This window comes from Macaca thibetana, chromosome 3, assembly GCF_024542745.1.
Source record: "Macaca thibetana thibetana isolate TM-01 chromosome 3, ASM2454274v1, whole genome shotgun sequence".
Classification (NCBI taxonomy): domain Eukaryota; kingdom Metazoa; phylum Chordata; class Mammalia; order Primates; family Cercopithecidae; genus Macaca; species Macaca thibetana.
In genome coordinates this window covers 30,043,883-30,063,418 of record NC_065580.1, presented here as the reverse complement: position 1 = coordinate 30,063,418, position 19,536 = coordinate 30,043,883, and the positions used below count along the sequence as shown (strand labels likewise).

General features: G+C 42.1%; 1 pseudogene; it reads right to left on the bottom strand.

Annotated features, from left to right (window-relative positions):
- Positions 1-419: 419 nt before the first annotated feature.
- On the bottom strand, positions 420-737 carry LOC126949765 (cytochrome c-like; annotated as a pseudogene).
- Between the last annotated feature and the right edge of the window lie 18,799 nt (positions 738-19,536).

The following is a 19,536-nucleotide window of genomic DNA, read 5'->3' as shown; positions in this document are numbered from 1 at the left end:
CAGGTAAATCCAGAAAAGTTTTCAGAGGGTGTCTGGATTCCATGTTCCAGTTTCGGGCCTGTACAGAGCTAGGAGCATCTGAGACCGGGTCAGGATTTAAGGAGAAAGAGAGAAGATCCCAGAAACAAAACAACAAAATAACATTATGAAAGCTGAGGGGCTGGCAAATGCAATGTGACATTTTGTTCTTTTTTTAATTGATATATAATAACTATATATATTCATGGGGTACATAGCGATGTTTTGATACATACACTATATAGTGATTAGATAAGGGCAATTAGCATATCCATCATCTCAAACATTTATCATTTCTCTCTGTTTTTTAATTCTGGTGTATGAAATCTATTAAATTATGATACACATAAAAAATTCATGAGATATTTCTCTTTTGTAATAAACAACTCAGTGGCCAATTATTACTCATGAGTAGCTTTTTTCAGATAAGCTATCAAGTCCGCCCTTTCTCCTTTCTTCTTAATGCCACCAAAGATCATTTTTGTTCCAGGGATGTAATTCTTTGGATTCTCCAAATACTCTATCAGTGTGTCCTCTCCTCAGGTGATGCCTTTGTTCTTACTGGTGTCTCTGTAGCAGAATCCAATGGCCTGATCTGTCTTCCACCCAAAGAGACCGTGGAGATTAGGCTCAGTCTTGTGCTTGCCTCCCTTTTCCATGGTGTGGCACTGGGCACACTTCTGAACACAAATATTTTTGCTTTTCTCAACATCACTCATATTTAATTCTCTCTTTTGTCACTGACACTGTGAAGGTTCCCCCTCAGAAACCAGATGTCCCGCTGTTTCATTTATCATTTGTGTGGAGAACATTCTATATCTATTTTTTAGTTACTGTTTTGTTTCTTTTTTTTTTTTGAGATGGAGTCTTGCTCTGTTGCCAGGCACAATCTCGGCTCACTACAACCTCTGCCTCCCAGGTTCAAGTGATCCTCCTGCCTCAGCCTCCCTAGTAGCTGGGATTACAGGTGCATGTCACTCCGCCCAGCTAAGTTTTGTATTTTCAGTAGAGATGGGGTTCACCATGTTGGCCAGGCTGATCTTGAACTCCTGACCTAAAGTGATCCGCCCGCCTCAGCCTCCCAAAGTCCTGGGATTACAGGCATGAGCCACTGTACCTGGTTTGTTTTAGCTATTTGAAACTATATAATATATTATTGCTACATCCAGTCATCCTACAGTGGTATAGAGCAGGGGTCCCCAACCCCTGAGCCACGGTCGCGTAACGGTCTGTGGCCTGTTAGGACCTGGGCCACGCAGCAGGAGGTGAGAAACAGGCTACAGAAGCTTTATCTGTATTTACAGCTGCTCCCCGTTGCTCACATTACCGCCTGAGCTCCGCCTCCTGTCAGAGCAGTGGCAGCAGTAGATTCTCACAGGAGCACAAACCCTATTGTGAACTGCACATGCCAGGCTCCTTATGATAGTCTAATGCCTGATGATCTGTCACTGTCTCCCATCACCCCCAGATGGGACCATCTCGTTGCAGGAAAACAAACTTAGGGCTCCCACTGATTCTACATTTTGGTGAGTTGTATGATTATTTCATTACATATTAATATTATGATGCAATAATAATAGCAATAAAGTGTGCAATAAATGTAATGCACTTGAATCATCCTGAAACCATTCCCTACTCCCTGGTCTGTGGAAAAATTGTCTTCCTTGAAACTGGTCCCTGGTGCCAAAAAGGTTGGGGACCGCTTGTATAGAACACTAGAACTTATTCCTTCTATCTAGCTGTAATTTTGTATCATTTAATGAACATCTCTCTATCTCCCACTTCCCTCTGCCCTTCCAGCCTCTAGTATCCTGTTTTACTTTTTACTTTTATGAAATCAACTTTTCTTAGCTTCCACATAGGAGTGAGAACATGCAGTGTTTAACTTTCTGTTCCTGGCTTAATTCATTTAACACAACGTGCTTCAGTTCTATCCATATTACTTCAAATAACTGGATTTCATTCTTTTTTTAGTAGCCGAATAGCGTTCTATTGTGTATGCATACCACGTTCTCTTTATCCATTCATCTGTTCTTGAACACCTAGGCTGAGTCTATATTTTGGCTATTGTGAATAGGGATGCAATAAACATAGGGGCACAGATGTCTCTTTGATACACTGATTTCTTTCCCTTTGAATAAATGCCCAGTGGTGGGATTGCTGTATCATATGGTAGTTCTATTTGTAGTTTTTTGAGGAACCTCCAACTCTTCTCCATAGTGGCTGTACTAGTTTACATTCCCACCAACAGTGGATAAGAGTTCCGTTTTTCCACATCCTCGCCAGCATTTGTTATTTTTTTGTGTGTTTCTGATAATAGCATCCTAACCGGAGTGAGATGATACTTCATGGTGGGTTTGCTTTGCGTTTCCCTGATGATTAGCAATGTTGAGCGTTATCTTGTATATTTGTTGACCATTCATTTGTATGTCTTCTTTTGAGAAATATCTGTGCAGATCCTTTGCCTTTTTTTTTTTTTTTTTTTTTTTTTTTTTTTTTGAGACCAAGTCTTGCTCTGTCACCCAGGCTGGAGTACAGTGGCATGATCATGGCTCACTACAACCTCTGCCTCCCAGGTTGAAGCGATTCTCCTGCCTCAGCCTCCTGAGTAGCTGAGTAGCTGGGATTACACCCATGTGCCACCACACCTGGCTAATTTTTTATATTTTATATATTTTTTATATTTTTGGTAGAGAGGGGGTTTCACCATGTTGGCCAGGCTCCTGACCTCAAGTGATCCAACTCCTGACCTCAAGTGATCCACCCTCCTGACCTCAAATGATCTGCCTGCCTTGGCCTCCCAAAGTGCTAGCCCACTTGCCCATTTTTAAATTGAATTGTTTGCTTTTTTACTGTTGAGGTGTTTGAATTCCTTGTATATTCTAGATAATAATCCCTTGTTGGATGAATAGTTTAAAAATATTTTCTCTCATTCTGTTGATTGTATTTTCACTCTATTGATTGTTCCCTTTGCTGTGTAGAAGTTTTTTAGTTTGATATAATCCCATTTGTTTATTGTTACTTTTGTTGCCTATGCTTTTGAAGTCTTATAAAATCTTTTCTCAGACCCATCTCCTGAGGCATTTCCCCATGTTTTCTTCTAGTAGTTCTATAGTATTGGGTCTTACATTTAGGTCTTTGATCCACTTTAAGTTGATTTTTGTATAGGATGAGAGTCAGGAATCTAGTTTCATACTTTTGCATATGAATATCCAGTTTTCCCTCAACCATTTATTGAAGAGACTATCAATAAGAGTTCTTGGCACCCTTGAGGGTGCCAATGAGGGTTCTTGGCACCTTTGTTAAAAATCAGTTGGCTGTAGATACATGGATTAATTTCTGGGTTCTCTATTGTTCCAGTGTTCTATGTGTCTGTTTTTATACCAGTGCCATGCTGTTTTGCTTACTACAGCTTTGTAGGATATTTTAAAGTCTGGTAGTGTGATGTCTCCAGCCTTGTTTTTGCTCAAGATTGCTTTGACTATTTGGGGTCTTTTGTGGTTCCATATACATTTTAAGATTTCTTTTTTCCATTTCTATGAAGAATGTCATTGGTATTTTGATAGGAATTGCATTAAATCTATAAATTTCTTTGTGTAGTAAGATTTTGTTCTGAATGCTAAAACTGCAGGTATAAATAGGATGGCACTGCTGGCTCAGAGGAAGATCTGATTGGCCAGGGTGCCTCCCTAATAGCTCTGATTTCACTAGTTCCCAATCTTCTCTCAGTACTTTGAGGGATTAAGACAAAAATTTCACATCATAGGTCTGATGCTGAAACAAGTTTGTTCCTTTAATGAGATAGTTTTTGACAAATTGGATCCAATGTCTCCTGTTAAAATGGAAATACATATTTGGAGTGGTGGTAGGGCAGGTAGACAAGTAACAAGCCTGAGCGGCCATCAGCACATTAGTTTGAATTAATTTAGGAACAAAGAAAAACTTCCTGGGAGGATATGATCTATAGTGGGATGGTTGAGAGCAGGTTGTTAGTGGCGGTGATAATGGGTTATTTTAATTTTGAATGTATATGTTGCAGGGAAGGAAAAAGTTGGTGGAGAGTTCAGAGCCAAAGTCATGCTGAGTGACAGGTGGAAGACAGTCTGATGGATCATAGTCACTGTTCTTAAAGAATACATAATTCAGGTTTGCATGAGACAAGATGAACCACTGACATCCTAATTTCTCAAAGTAGTCATTGGAAATGGAAACAAGAGTCAGGATTTATTGGAGGCTATAGTCACACAGAAGGGGTTCCTGAAGGTGAGGGACCCTTTCACCTCCCCACTGGGCAGAAAGCACTTGCCAGAAGAAAGGGTTGCAAAAGAAGGTTGAACTCATCAAGAAAAGTGCCTTGGACCAGTCTCTGTACTGCTAAGTAGGGCCTACCACCACAGCCTGCCAATCCCTACATAGGCCCTGTCTTCAATAAACACTAGAGTTCACTTATCTTCCATTCCAAGAACGAATCTGACGTCTGTTGTGTTAGTCTGTTTTCACACTGCTGATAAAGACATACCTGAGACTGGCTAATTTACAAAAGAAAGAGGTTTAATGGACTTACATTTCCACATGGCTCGGGAGACCTCACAATCATGGCAGAAGGCAAGGAGGAGCAAGTCACATCTTACATGGATGGCAGCAGGCACAGAGAGAGCTTGTGCAGGGAAACTCCTGTTTTTAAAACCATCAGATCTCATGAGACTTATTCACTATCATGAGAACAGCATGGGAAAGACCTGTCCTCATGATTCAATTATCTCCCACCAGGTCCCTCCCACAACACATGGGAATTCAAGATGACATTTGGGTGGGAACACAGCCAAACCACATCATCTGCTGTGCCTCATCCCACAGATAGCAGAGCTTCCTAATCTATCAAGAGTTCAGCATTTTGTGAGTGGTCAGGATCTCACCCTTCATTTAGCCAACTAACCACCACCAACCAACCACTACCATCAGAGGTGGGCCTAAGGAGGGCCTTGGGGTCTTTGGGAAGTGGGCCATGCTCAGTCTACATCTGAATGTGCTATGGCTCCTGACAGCCTGGCCAGGGGCACACACCAAAAGAATGATCGGGCTTGAAAAACGTGCCAACTTGCTTATAAATCAGTCTCTTCAGATTCTACAATTCACCGAGCCATAAAACCTCAGAGCTTCTAAGATCTTTAGAAAATATCAAGGCCAATGTTTCCAGGAAGCCTCAATGCTGCCATTTTACAAAGGAGAAAACTGAAGTGCAGAGAGATTAAGGGGCTTGTCCAAGTCACACAGCTACTTAGTGGCAGATCTGTAACTAGAAAGGTTTCAATTCATACTCAATGTTCTTTCCTCTAGAATCTAGCCTCTGCCCCCTTGTTATTTTTGGCATGAGAGAGAAGGATTATATTTGTGCCTCTAGAAAAGCTGCACTCTTGGATTGAATTCTGATTTTCTCTTCTCAAGTCTCATTGAGAACCACATGAAAAAACTTCTCTGCTGGATTTGAGTTAAAAAAAAAAAAGAATCTGAAGAAAAAAATAGCAAATCTGGTATCCTAATGAGATAATGAATGCACAAGTACTTTGAAAGAGGTACAGCACTTCAGTGCTTTTCAGATATGAGGTTTTATCATGCTCTTGAAAGAAATGCATAGGCTTTACTGACGTGGGGGCTGGGGCTGGAGCCCTGGCAGAAATGGGGAAGCACAGGCTGTGGCAAGGGGGGTTTCTCCAGAAGGCTGACTCATTTCTTGGCTGTCCCAAGCTTAGAGAGCCAGATTTCTTAGGGTTGTTTACCACCTTAGTAAGGAACTGGTGGAGGGTTTTTTTCTGGAGTTAAGCACTGCAGGAAGAGCTGCCCACAGTATGGGGGTGGGTCATCTGCTTCAGGACTGCCCAGGCCAACTGTGGTTACCCCAGTTAACTGTGGTGAGCTGTCCACATAACCAGCCTTCTGGATCTGCCTTTCAAGGAGTCCCGCTGTGCTTCTCCCTGCTGGGGCCACTGAAAGGAGGGCATAGGCAATTGCTAGAGGTGAAGAAAAAGTCTGTAGCTAAACTATAAAAACAGGCGTCCTGGATCTGGCTACATCCTGGTGATCTTGCATATAGGATGAATCCTAAGAAAAGGTGAGTGTTGTTAATGTGCACAGCACACAAGCTGGTGGGATGGCATGCCAGTCAGTCGAGTTTCAGTTCCAAGGTAACTGAAAATCCATTTTTATCTGACTTAGACAAAACGAAACAAAGCACCAAACCAACAAACAACAACCACACAATTTCACTGCTTCACGTAACTGAGAAGTCTAAGGTTAGGGCTTGTTTCAGGCACCACTGATCTTGTGACTCAAACTATGTCACTGGGACTTGGTTTAACCCCGTCTCAGCTCTGCCTTTCCTCAGTGTTACCTTCTCTCTCGGGAGCCCTGGGGTAGCCCCCAGTGGCTGTAGGTCATCTGTAATCCCAGGGGGTCCCAGCAAAAGAGAGGGGGAATCTCTTTCACTAATGGTCCCACTCCCCAACTAAATTCTAGGCTTCATTCTGATTGGACCAAGTTAGAGCACATAACCATCCCTGGGCTCTGATTGACCAGAACAGAGTCCAGTGCTCCACCTGCCAGGCCTAAGGGTAGATCACTCGCATGCGCACTGAGCCTGAGACAGAAGGTGGAGTTGCTTCCCAAAGGAAATCTACCATGCTGGTACCAGAATGGGGAATAGGTGCTGGGCTTGAAAAAATAACAGACAAGCAGTGCTACCCATTTAAGCATTTGAAATAATTTCACCTCAAAATCAGAGTGGTCGAGTCTCAGACACATGAGATTCTATCTCAGATTTCTGGTGGCTTGAATGGAGGGTGTACAGAATCATGTCTTGATAAATGTTTAGCTTCTAAGGTTTGAAGTGCAGATATTGGGCTGGGTATCCCTCCCAGAAATATTTGCATTTTCTGCATTTTTTTTAATACTTGATTTTTTTTTTTTTAGACAGTGTCTCAGGCTGGAGTGCAGTGGTGTGATCTTGGCTCACTGCAACCTCTGCCTCCTGGGTTCAAGCAATTCTTGTGCTTCAGCCTCTGGAGTAGCTGGGACTACAGGTGTGAGCCACCACACCTGGCTAGTTTTTGTAGTAGAGACAGGGTTTTGCCATGTTGCCCAGGCTGGTCTCGAACTCCTGGCCTACTATAGGGTTTCACTGTTGCCCAAGCTGGAGCGCAGCAGCACAATCATAGCTCACTGCAGCCTCGAATCCTGGGCTCAAGTGATCCCCCTACCTCAGCCTCCTGAGTAACTAGGACTACAGACACGTGCCACCACACCCAACTAATTTTTTATTTTACTTTTTGCAGAGACAGGGTCTCGCCATGTTACCCAGGCTGGTCTTGAATTCCTGGCCTCAAGTGATCCTCCTGTCTCAGCCTCCCAAATTGCTGGGATTACAGGCATGAGCCATTGCACCAGCCTCTTCTTATAAAGACACTAATTCCATCATAAGGGCCCTACCCTCATGACTTCATCTAAACCCACTTTTCTCCCAAAGGCCCATCTCCAAATACTATCACACTGGGGTTACGTATTTGGTGGAAGGGGTGATTCTGCTCATAGTGATATTATATACCTGCCCAAAAAGGTAGGGGAGCAACTTAAAGTGATACTGGAAACCAATGATCTTATATGATAAATAGCCAGGAAAGGCCAGGAGCAGCAGCTCACGCCTGTAATCCCAGCACTTTGGGAGGCCAAGGTGGGCAGATCACGAGGTCAGGAGATCAAGATCATCCTGGCTAACATGGTGAAACCCCGTCTCTACTAAAAATACAAAAAAAGTAGGCGGGTGTGGTGGCAGGCACCTGTAGTCTCAGCTACTTGGGAGGCTGAGGCAGGAGAATGGCGTGAACCCAGGATGGGGAGCATGCAGTGAGCTGAGATCGCGTCATTGCACTCCAGCCTGGGCAACAGAGCAAGACTCCATCTCAAAATAAATGAATAAATAGCCAGGAAACTTAATGGTACTAGATGCATAAAGACACCAAATAAATGTTTACCACTTTTTTCCTCAATAATTTCTGTATTTTTTGTTTTTTGTGTTGTTGTTGTTGTTGTTGAGATGGAGTCTTGCTCTATCACCCAGGCTGGAGTGCAATGGCACGATCTGAGCTCACTGCAACCTCCGCCTCTGGGGTTCAAGTGATTCTCCTGCCTCAGCCTCCCGAGTAGCTGGGACTACAGGAGCCCCCAACCATGCTCAGCTAATTTTTGTATTTTTAATAGAGACAGGGTTTCACCAGGTTGGCCAGGCTGGTCTCGAACTCCTGACCTCAGGTGATCCACCTGCCTCAGCCTCCCAAAGTGCTGGGATTACAGGCATGAGCCACTGCGCCCGGCCTGTATTTGTTTTTTGAGTAGCTGGTACAGTCACATGGTTTACAGTCAAAAGAGGCAAAAGGATATGCAGTGAAAACTCTCCCTCCTATCCCTGCTTTCCAGCCACCAGTTTCCTTCCCCAGAGACTGTGGCTGGGGCTTTTGTCTCCTTCCTATGTACATCCAGGTCCCTTGGAGACATGGGTTTCAGAATCCAGAACGTTTCAGGTTTAGGCAGTAATAAGGTGCATACAGCATGTATTCCGCAACACCCCAGGTTCTGTCTAGGATGGCCAATCATCCCAGTTTGTCCCAGACTGCCCCAGCTTTAGCACTATCAGACAAACCAAGCTGATTTGACCACTTTTTAGTCTAACCAAGTTTTTGTGAATGACTTCTTTATCTTTGCTGCTTCTTAATATCTACTCAAGATTGTTTTAAGATCACTTTATTCTTCCTTTTCCTTTGGTTTTCAGGCTTGCCCTCTCTTTCAAACCATCAGGCAAAACATACCATGATGAACATATCAAATTCAGCATCAAAGTGGTCAGTTACAACTTTAATGTTCACTACAGATTAACCTCAAAACAGCTACATAAATAAAATTAAGCAGGATTATCAGAGAATTGTTCAAATAGCAATCACAGAATTCTTTCCCTATTCTTTAAAAACTCCAGAGATTGGCCGGGCACAGTGCCTCACGCCTGTAATCCCAGTACTTTGGGTGGCTGAGGCCGGCAGATCACCTAAGTTCAGGAGTTCAAGACCAGCCTGGCCAATATGGTGAAACCCCCATTTCTATTAAACATACAAAAATTAGCCAGGTGTCGTGGCGGGCACCTGTAATCCCAGCTACTCAGGAGGCTGAGGCAAAAGAATCACTTGAACTCAGGAGGCAGAGGCTACAGTGAGCTGAGATTGCGCCATGCACTCCAGCCTGGGTGACAGAGCAAGACTGTCTCAAAAAATACAAATAAATAAAATAAAAAATAAAAACTTCAGACATTGTTCGTGATGTTGTTTAGGTCTCTGGAAACATTAAATGTCAGGCTTATTTTTTGTGAAAAATACGTGTTTGTATATGTGTGTGCATGTGCCCAGAGAAAACTCTGAAAGGCAGTGGCAGTGATTTTTATTTTCTTCTTTTTTATTGTTTACATATTTTTATAATGAATATGTCCTAATTGTATAATAGTTTGAAGTAATTTTTTTTTCTATTTAAAAAGGTGCTGGTATGTTATTTCCGGAATTATCATGATTCTTTTCAAATTTACATTGTGTCATTATTGGTAAAGCAGAAGTCACTTATGTTTTAAATCCAAACTATGTAGCTAGGCTTGTGGCTAGAACGCATGCTCCTTAGGTCAGGGCTAAGGCTGTGTCGTTCAATTTCAGTGTATGTGCTGTGGAAGTGAGCACCGGCTGCCTTATTCATGTTTGCGCCCTGGCCCTTGGTACAATGCCTGACATGAAATGGGTGCTCACAGTTTGTTTGCTGTGCTGCGTTTGAACACTCCTGTAAGCATAACTTCATTCTGGATGCAAGGATCCAAATTATTTTCACAGATTAAACAGTTTAAATCTGTTATCACAGGTTTTCATCCATGGTGAGTATCCACACACAGTACCACCAAGAATAGTATCCTATTACAAGTACATCACCTTGAAAAGGTGAGTCACACTTCTCCTATAATGAAGGTGACATAAAATCCAAGACTAATCTTAGTCAAAATTGCCAGAGATAATTTCTACTCCCTGCAAGTGCTATCACAAATACATGAATTTAATAATAGAGGTAATGTAGTCTATGAAACTCAATTATATCCAACCTTTTTCAACAAGAGACACATTTCATCTTTTTCTTTTTTTTTAAGACAGAGTCTAGCTCTGTCTCCAGGCTTGAGTGCAATGGCACGATCTCAGCTCACTGCAACCTCCACCTACCAGGTTCAAGCAATTCTCCTGCCTCAGCCTCCCAAGTAGCTGGGATTACCGGCACCTACTGCCACGCCCAGCTAATTTTTGTGTTTTTAGTAGAGCAGGGTTTCACCACGTTGGCTAGGATGGTCTTGATCTCCTGACCTCGTGGTCTGCCCACCTCAGCCTCCCAAAGTGCTGGGATTACAGGCATGAGCCACTGCGCCCAGCCAATTTCATCTATTTTTATTTAACAAAATCATATCTGTAATGAACCGATCATACCTGAAATGCAGAATTCAATTATACTTTAATATTTTTATTTCTTTTTCCCATGTCATTCCATTAAGAGTTTGTGACGGACTCCCCTCGCCTGAAGAACCTTTAATGGTCTTCCCCAGAGGTAGATGCTTTGCAAGGGGCTGCGGGTCCCCTTAGGACTCATCGCTACTACTTTCATTGCTCCTAGACATACACGATATAGCTTATAGCAGGTCCCTCAGAATGAGGTACAAAGTGTAACCTGTGAAGAGACAGAACACACACTGAAGAATTACATTGTTTTACCAATTTATATCAACCAATTCCCAGACTGAAAACAGTTCACAGATGCAGAACCTCTCGCATATACCAATTTATATTAACCAATTTATATCAATCTGGAGAATACGTGTGGGACTGGGTCCTCAGAGTATGGGATGAGGATGAAAGAAATATAAAGTGGGGTTAGACTAAATGGATTGCTATGAGCTCACTAAGCAGAGATTCTGGATTTCATATTGTTAGCTCAAGTTGCTAGAAATGGTTCTGATAGTTTGGTTAGTTTACTTGAAGTCTGGACCCAAAGGTGGCTTAGGCTGAATAAAGTTTCCTTGGTATACTGTGGAGCAGAATTTCTCAGTCTTGGCGTTATTAACTATGAAAGAATCAAAATGGAGCCACATATGTTAAAAACCCTGGCAAATAGAGTGGCGAAGTCCATGAAGAGAGGGTTCTCATGCATGAATGTCTGATAATAAGAACTATTAAAAAAAACTCCATAAAACCACAATCTTGCACAAAGGTCGTCTCAACTTTACACAGAAAAATACTTCTGCAGGGATGTACATCTGCACAGCAACCACCCATCCAACCTCCCTTGTTATTGATCCATGTAGCTGAGAATAATTATCTCAAAACAACTATGTAATCCTTCTCATTTTTCCTTTAAAAACCTTTATCTTCCTTTACCTCCCTGAATATGCCTCGGTTACTATGGCACGTGTATTCCTGTTGCAATGCCTCTTCCCCAATAAAATCACTTTATTTTAGAGAGTCTCCCTTTCTGTTTGCTATTTAGGTTGACATAGCATAAGACTTTGTGGTGGGGGACTGTCCCGTGCATTGTAGGATGTTTAGCAGCAGTGCTGAGACTAGGGTGAGTTGAGCGAGACAGCTAGCTTTGGGCCCTGGGTACCTCACTCACCTAATCCTGGTCCTGGCTTCATGTAGCCATAGCTCTGGCTCCTAGACACTAAGTACCAGTAGCACCCAGCTAGCTGTGACAATCAAAGATGTTTCCAGACATTGCCAAATGTCTCTAGGGTGCAAAATCACCTTTAGTAGGGAACCACTGCTGTAGAGGAAAGTTTCCAAAGTTTTCATAATTCCTTGTTTCTATCATGTGTAATATGTGTTATGAAAACTTGCAGTGCAAGGAAAATGCCTGGAATTCTGCCTGGATGTAAAATTATAAGAATGTAATAATGATGACCAGTAAATACATAATTCAAAAACATCATCGCTTCGGAAATGATATGCCATGGATTTACTTCAAAATAGTCCTGTGGTGGGGGCAGTAAGTGGGAGTGGTGATGAAATAAAAATGGCTACAAGTCGATGGCTGTTGTAGCTGAGGGTTGGGCTCATGGGCCTTTGTTGTACTATTATTATCTTTACCTCATATATATTTGATTCCATGATATAAATTTTTTGTTTTTGTTTTTGAGATGGAGTCTCGCTCTGTCACCCAGGCTGGAGTGCAGTGGCACCATCTCAGCTCACTACAACCTCCGCCTGCCGGGTTCAGGCAATTCTCCAGCCTCAGCCTCCCGAGTAGCTGGGACTACAGGCATGCACCATCACGCCCGACTAATTTTTGTATTTTTAGTAGAGACGGGGTTTTGCCATGTTGGCCAGGCTGGACTCGAACTCCTGACGCCAAAAGTGCTGGGATTATAGGCGTGAGCCACCGTGCCTGACCTATAAAGTTTTTAAAAAATCATCTTTTCCTACTTAAGCCCATTCTTCTGTTTAAATCACTTGTTTCAATTGTTTCACGTTGACGCTGCCTATTATTTCAAGTTCTTCTGATCTTTTATTTTGCTGCCTTTTTTAGCATAACTTTTGCAATATGACATACTTAAACAGGTATAACCATGATGACAAGAACAGACATGCTTAATCTTATCCTCAGGCCTGGTTGGGTAGCCTCGTCTGCCACTCTTTTCACAGGCCTTACGCACGGACCACTGGCTGCCTCCCATTGACCATACATTTGCAACCCTCTGGATCATCATGCACTTGCTTGTCTTCTCTGTTTAGCAAAATATTCCTCCTTCCTCTAGCTCAGCTCAAATGCCACTGCTCCCTCCTCTTCAGCGCTTCGCTTCCCTTTCATTCCAGCCCACTTCCCTTCTAGCCATGTCAACTTCTCTTTTCCTCCTGCTCCAAAAGAGCTTTGCTCATATTTTCTGTATACTATTTATTGTATCATATAGTTTGCCATTGTAAAAATAAGAATTATTTGGTTGAAAGAAAGAGAAACTAACCTATACTAGATTAACAGGAAGTCTGTTAAAAGAGTAACAAGGAAACTCTTCAGACTGAAATGCATGTGGCCAGCTGGGCCTGAGGGATTAATCCAGGAATTAAACACTCATCTCTCCAAGTCTCTCTCCTCGGTGCTCTTCCCTGGGTGACTGGTTCATTCTCCTGCAGCAAATCAACTATTTCACTCTTTAGTCCCCACAGTAAAAAAACGGGTGTCCCTTCGCTACCAAGTGTATATGTTAGAGGTTTAGCCACACAAAGAGTGAGTGAATATCTCTGTGTTTTGAGAGGGAAGGAACTGATTGGCCCAGTTTAGTCAGGACTTATCTGCGGGGAGTGGATGGTTGAGTGGGCAGGATCACATGGTACAAAATAACCACCACCTCTATGGGTGGGGATGGAGCAGTTACGGGTACATAGGGACACAGTAGACCATCCAAAAGCTTCCATTACAGTTATACACATGTCTAATTCCCCGGTTAGATCGTGAGCTGCTCAAGGGCACTGACAGTGGCTCCTTCATCTTTGTGAGCCTTTGCCAAGAAATACATATTTATTAAATGAATTTATAACCAATTCTGTGGAGCTTAACTTAGACATGAGGCTCACACAAGCATCTAAAATAATGCATACAGATATTCTGATAGACATTTTAACATATAATAAACACTTTGTGGGCCCGGCATGGTGGCTCACGCCTGTAATTCCAGCACTTTGGGAGGCTGAGGCAGATGGATTGTCTGAGGTCAGGAGTTTGAGACCAGCCTGGCTAATGTGGTGAAACCCCGTCTCTACTAAAAATGCAAAAATTAGTTGGGCATCTTGGCGCATGCCTGTGGTCCCAGCTACTAGGGAGGCTAAGGCAGGAGAATCACTTGAACTCGGGAGGCAGAGGTAGCAGTGAGCCCAGAACGTGCCACTGCACTCCAGCCTGGGTGACAGAGAGAGACTCCGTCTCAAAAAAATAAATAAAATAAAATAAACACTTTCTGGCAGACATTCTAGTTTCCTACTCATATTCTTTCTGGGCTTCTTTCTTTCTTTCTTTCTTTTTTTTTTTTGAGACAGAGTCTTGCTCTGTCGCCCAGGCTGGTGTGCGGTGGCCGGATCTCAGCTCACTGCAAGCTCTGCCTCCCGGGTTCATGCCATTCTCCTGCCTCAGCCTCCCGAGTAGCTGGGACTACAGGCGCCCACCACCACGCCAGGCTAGTTTTTTGTATTTTTTTAGTAGAGACAGGGTTTCACCATGTTAGCCAGGATAGTCTGGATCTCCTGACCTCGTAATCTGCCCGTCTCGGCCTCCCAAAGTGCTGGGATTACAGGCTTGAGCCACCGCGCCCGGCTGGCCTTCTTTCTTAATAGAACCCCACCTTTTTTTCCTTCCGGAGAGTAGTACACTCAGTTAACAATGTTTACTCAGAAGTGGTGATGTGGCCCAGTTCTAGCCAATGAGATATTAGCACAAGTTACTGGTAAAGCATCTGTGAATATTTTGTAAAAGGGACAAATGTGTCTGGCTTGTAACTTTTGCTTCTGTCTTTCCCTGCCTGGAATGTGAGTGTGATGTTTGGATGTGAAGCAGCTACCTTATGACCATGAGAATGAAGGTTGCTCCCTAAGATGGGTAGCAGAAAAATAGAAGGAGCCTGGCTCCTTGAGGACGTTGGTAAACCTTTGAGTGCAAAGGACCAGCCCTGGACAGTCCATCCCCAGACTTCTTGTTGTCTGAGACAAAAAGCAAATAAAAACAAAACAAAAGTTACTGGTTTAAGCCGTGGTTGGTTGTTTTTCTGTTATTTGCACTGAACATAGTCGTAACAAGCTTTAAAAAAAAAAAAAGATTGGCCAGGTGCAGTGGCTAACACCAGTAATCCCAGCACTTTGGAAGCCTGAGAGGGTGCCGATTACTTGAGCCTAGGAGTTCAAGACTAGCCTGGGCAACATGGTGAAACTCCACCTCTACAAAAAAAAAAAAAATATATATATATATATATATATATATATAAAAATAATATATTTATATATTATATATATTTATATGTATATATTATATATAATATATGTTTTATATATAAATATAAATATATATATATGCCTGTAGTCCCAGCTACTTAGGAGGCTGAGGCAGGAGGATCACTTGAGCCTGGAAGGAGAAGGTTGCAGTGAGCCAAGATTGTGCCACTGCACTCCAGCCAGGGCAACAGAGTGAGACCTGTCTAAAAAAAGCAAAACAAAGCAAAACAAACAAAAAATTAAACTAGAACTTATTTTTTTTAATTGTACAAGTCCTATGCTTACCTGTGGAAAGACACTAGATCCTTTAGAGATGTTTTTAAAAAGTATTGTCCATAGATGATCCACATCAGAATTACACAGTCTGCTTGTTAGAGAAGGTAAATTTTCAATGTGCTTGTTTGCTCAACCTAACCTCTCAACTAGCCCCAGAATCAGAATCACTCCTGACCTAGCCCCAGAATCAGAATCACTGGGGCTAGGGGCTGGAAATCTGCTCTTTCAACAAACTCACCAAACAATCCCTGAGCTCAGAAAATCTTAAGAACCACCAATAAATGATTCAAACAAGTTAAATGTAACTAGTTTACATTTAACTATGTAGCAAGGTAATGTAACTAGTTGGGGTTTTTGTTTATTTGTTTGTTTTGTTTTGTTTTGTTTCCTCTTTAGTTCAACACTAATCCCCACACCTACCAACTTAACTTGATTATCATCAAGAAGAGTCCAACCTCTTTTTGAAGAGGAAACAAACTGTCAAGCTTCAATAAGAGCACACAATTTCCTGTGAGGTTGAAGCAAATGTTCTGCTTTCTTTATTAAGTTTATTTTAACTAGATTTGCTAAGCTTCCTCTAAATGTGTCATAATATCCTTACCCCCTTCCTTTTTTGAGCACTGCCAATCACAGTCTCATTTCACATACGCAGTTGTGCTCAGTGTCATATTCTAATTGTCTGATACATTTGAAATCAACATAATCCGATATACTTCTGATTTAATATTCCCTTAGTTTAGGCTCTCCTGAGTTATTAATTCTTTCTAGACTCAGAATACTCTTATCTAATTTTGCCTTTCTTATTGAACTAAAAGTTACTCTTATGTGAAAAAAACATAAGTAGCAACAATTTTTAAAACCCCAAATCTTGAATTTGAATATGATCAGAGGTCATTTATTAAGTAACACCAGAGGCAAATGACCAATATTAGACCCCCTAAACTATCATGACCCTGTCTTCTGGAGTCTTATTTCTCAAAACATCACAAAGCTTTTTCTCCTCTCTAGTCATTATGCCACCCTAAACTCATTCCCAACTGTTCATCTTTGCTCAGGCTGTGTCCCCACCTAGGGAAGCCCAGCCTCACCTCCTCTTCAATTACTGCAACCCATTCTGCTAGCTCTCTTCTCTAAATTCTTATTCTAGTCACCATCATTACCACCTAATTTTTAAAATCTTCCCAAAGGAGATTTTGACATGTCAGTCTCCAACTAAGAATCCTTCAATAGCACCGTGTTTTCTTTTCTTTCTTTCTTTCTTTTCTTTTAAAATAGAGTCTTGCTCTGTCACCCAGGCTGGAGTGCAGCGGCACGATCTCGGCTCACTGCAACATCCACCTCCTGAGTACAAGCAATTCTCCTGCCTCAGCCTCCCAAGTAGCTGGGATTACAGGCATACCATCATGCCCAGCTAGTTTTTGTATTTTTAGTAGAGATGGGGTTTCACCATGTTGGTCAGGCTGGTCTCAAACTCCTGACCTCAGGTGATCCGCCCGCCTTGGCCTCCCAAAATTCTGGGATTACAGGCGAGAGCCACCACACCTGGCCAAGCACCATGTTTTCAACACTGAATACATCCTATGTCCCATGCTTTGCTAGGTGCCAAGGGTACATATACTAATGCAACACATCCAGAGTCTTACAGGCATTATGGACTGATGGGTTATTATCACTGGGGCTCACTAGAATTCTCATGTTGTCTACAGAGTGAACTTGAACTGGAAACAATCCTCATGGCCCTCCATGATCTGTTTCTAATTTTTTTTACTAATTGTATCCCCCCCCTTATTCTCTCTCCTTCGATCCAAAATACATGGGGCTACTTGCCACTAGACAAACATACCTGCCGCCTTTCTGTCTCTCTGAATTTGCTCACTTTGGTCTCTGCTCCTGAAGTGACCTCACTTCTCTACTCACGTCGATTCTGACGTATCCTTGAGGACTCAGATTTCAAATGCCACCTTCTTCATGAAACATTATATTGCTTACGAAGTTCTAATTAAGTCAGGTTTCTCAAAAAGAACCCCACATAATACCAAATGCAATGACTAGTTCTTAATTAAATCCTGGTTTGAACAAACCAGCTGTAAGATATTTTGGGGTCAACTGGGGAAATTTGAGTATGAACTGGGCACAAAATTATATTAGGAAATTATTGTTAAACTTATCAGGAATGATAATGTTATCATAGTTATATAAAAGTCATTATTTTTAGACATGAAAATGAAATTAACAGGTTAAATGACATGATAGCTCAAAAATGGATGAAGGAAACATGAGAAAATGGGAAAATTTGGTAACGGGAATGCTGTAGATGTTTCTGGATTATTCTTTCTACTTTGCTGTGCATTTGAAAATATTTCTAACCAAAAGAGAAAACAGGAGCTCCAAAAATTTTTCTTGCCAATAAAAATAAAACATATTCACTAAAGAAAATCTGGGGAAAAGGAAAAGCAACACAAATAGAGAGAAACCAATATCCTACCACACAGAGATAATCATTTATATTATGATGCCTTTCCTTCTACACATTTATAAACCTAATTCTTTTCTTTATCTATTTTTATTGACACATAAAAATTATACATATTTTATGGTATACAACATGGTGTTTTAAAATATATAATTATTTTTATTTTACAAAATTGTTATGGCTCTGGACATATAGTTTTGTACTGATCTCAGATTTTAAAATGATATATACAAAAGATAGAAAGAAGCACATAAAACCGGGCTCGATGGTTCACGCCTGTAATCCCAGCATTCTGGGAGGCTGAAGCGGGCAGTTCACGAGGTCAGGAGATCAAGACCATCCTGGCTACTCAAGAGGCTGAGGCAGGAGAAAGGCGTGAACCGGGGATGCGGAGCTTTCAGTGAGCCGAGATCGCACCACTGCACTCCAGCCTGGGTGACAGAGCGAGACTCCGTCTCAAACACACACACACACAAACACACATACAGACACACACACACACACACACACACAAAAGAGAATGCTGTATTTTGTAGATATGTTATATGTAAATAAAAAGTTAAAATACAAAAAAAAAAAAAAAAAAATGGTGCAGACAAACCTTCCAATCCTTCCAGAGTTACATACCAGCAGTTAGTTCTCTAATAATCCTAGATCCCACAGATGGGCTTTTCAATGGTGCATTTCAAATGGTGCATCCCAGAATCACTTGCCTCTTTGCAGTTTCCAGCATTTGTAGTTCTCACCGTGGGCTCTCCAGGCTACTACATGCTTTTTTCTTTTTTAATTTTTTCTGAGACAGAGTCTTGCCCTGTCACGCAGGCTGGAGCACAGTGGCCTGATCTCAGCTCACTGCAACCTCCGCCTCCTGGGTTCAAGCGATTCTTCTGCCTCAGCCTCCTGAGTAGCTGGGATTACAGGCACGTGCCACCACGTCCGGCTAAGTTTTCTATTTTTGGTAGAGACAGGGTTTCACCACATTGGTGAGGTTGGTCTTGAACTCCTGACCTCGTGATTCACCCACCTCAGCCTCTCAAAGTGCTGGGATTACAGGCGTGAACCACCACGCCCGGCCTACATGCTTTTTGAAGGGAATCACCAGCCTGGCCAACTGGGATCACCACAGTCATCAGCCATGCCACCTGGGCCATCACTGCTGCTGACCCATCTTGCCCGGAGTCTCCTGCCTTGCTCTACCCAGAACTCCCCTCTCCTAAAGTTCCTTGTCTACACCGTGTCACTGCTCCTCTCTTCATATGCCTTCTTGCCAATGTTAGCTCCAGCAACATGACCCTCTTTCTTTACAGAGATATCATTCAAATATTTTAATTATTTTCATAATCACGTGTAATAATATTAAATATATTTTTAAGTAAAAAATTGCTACACATCGTGTCACAACAACACAGCTGATTTTACTTTTATATTTTTTCATCTCTGTTGAAATTTGCCCGTATTTCTTACTGTGGATATTTTTATATTGTTAAAATCTTACATACTATTACATATTTTGGGGGGGTTCCATTTTTTGTTTGTTTTCTTTTGTTTTGTTTTTGTTTTTTTGGAGACAGAATTTCTGTCACCCAGGCTGGAGTGCAGTGGTGCAATCTTGGTTCACTGCAACCTCCACCTCTTGGGTTCAAGCGTTCTCATGCCTCGGCCTTCCAAGTAGCTGGGATTACAGGT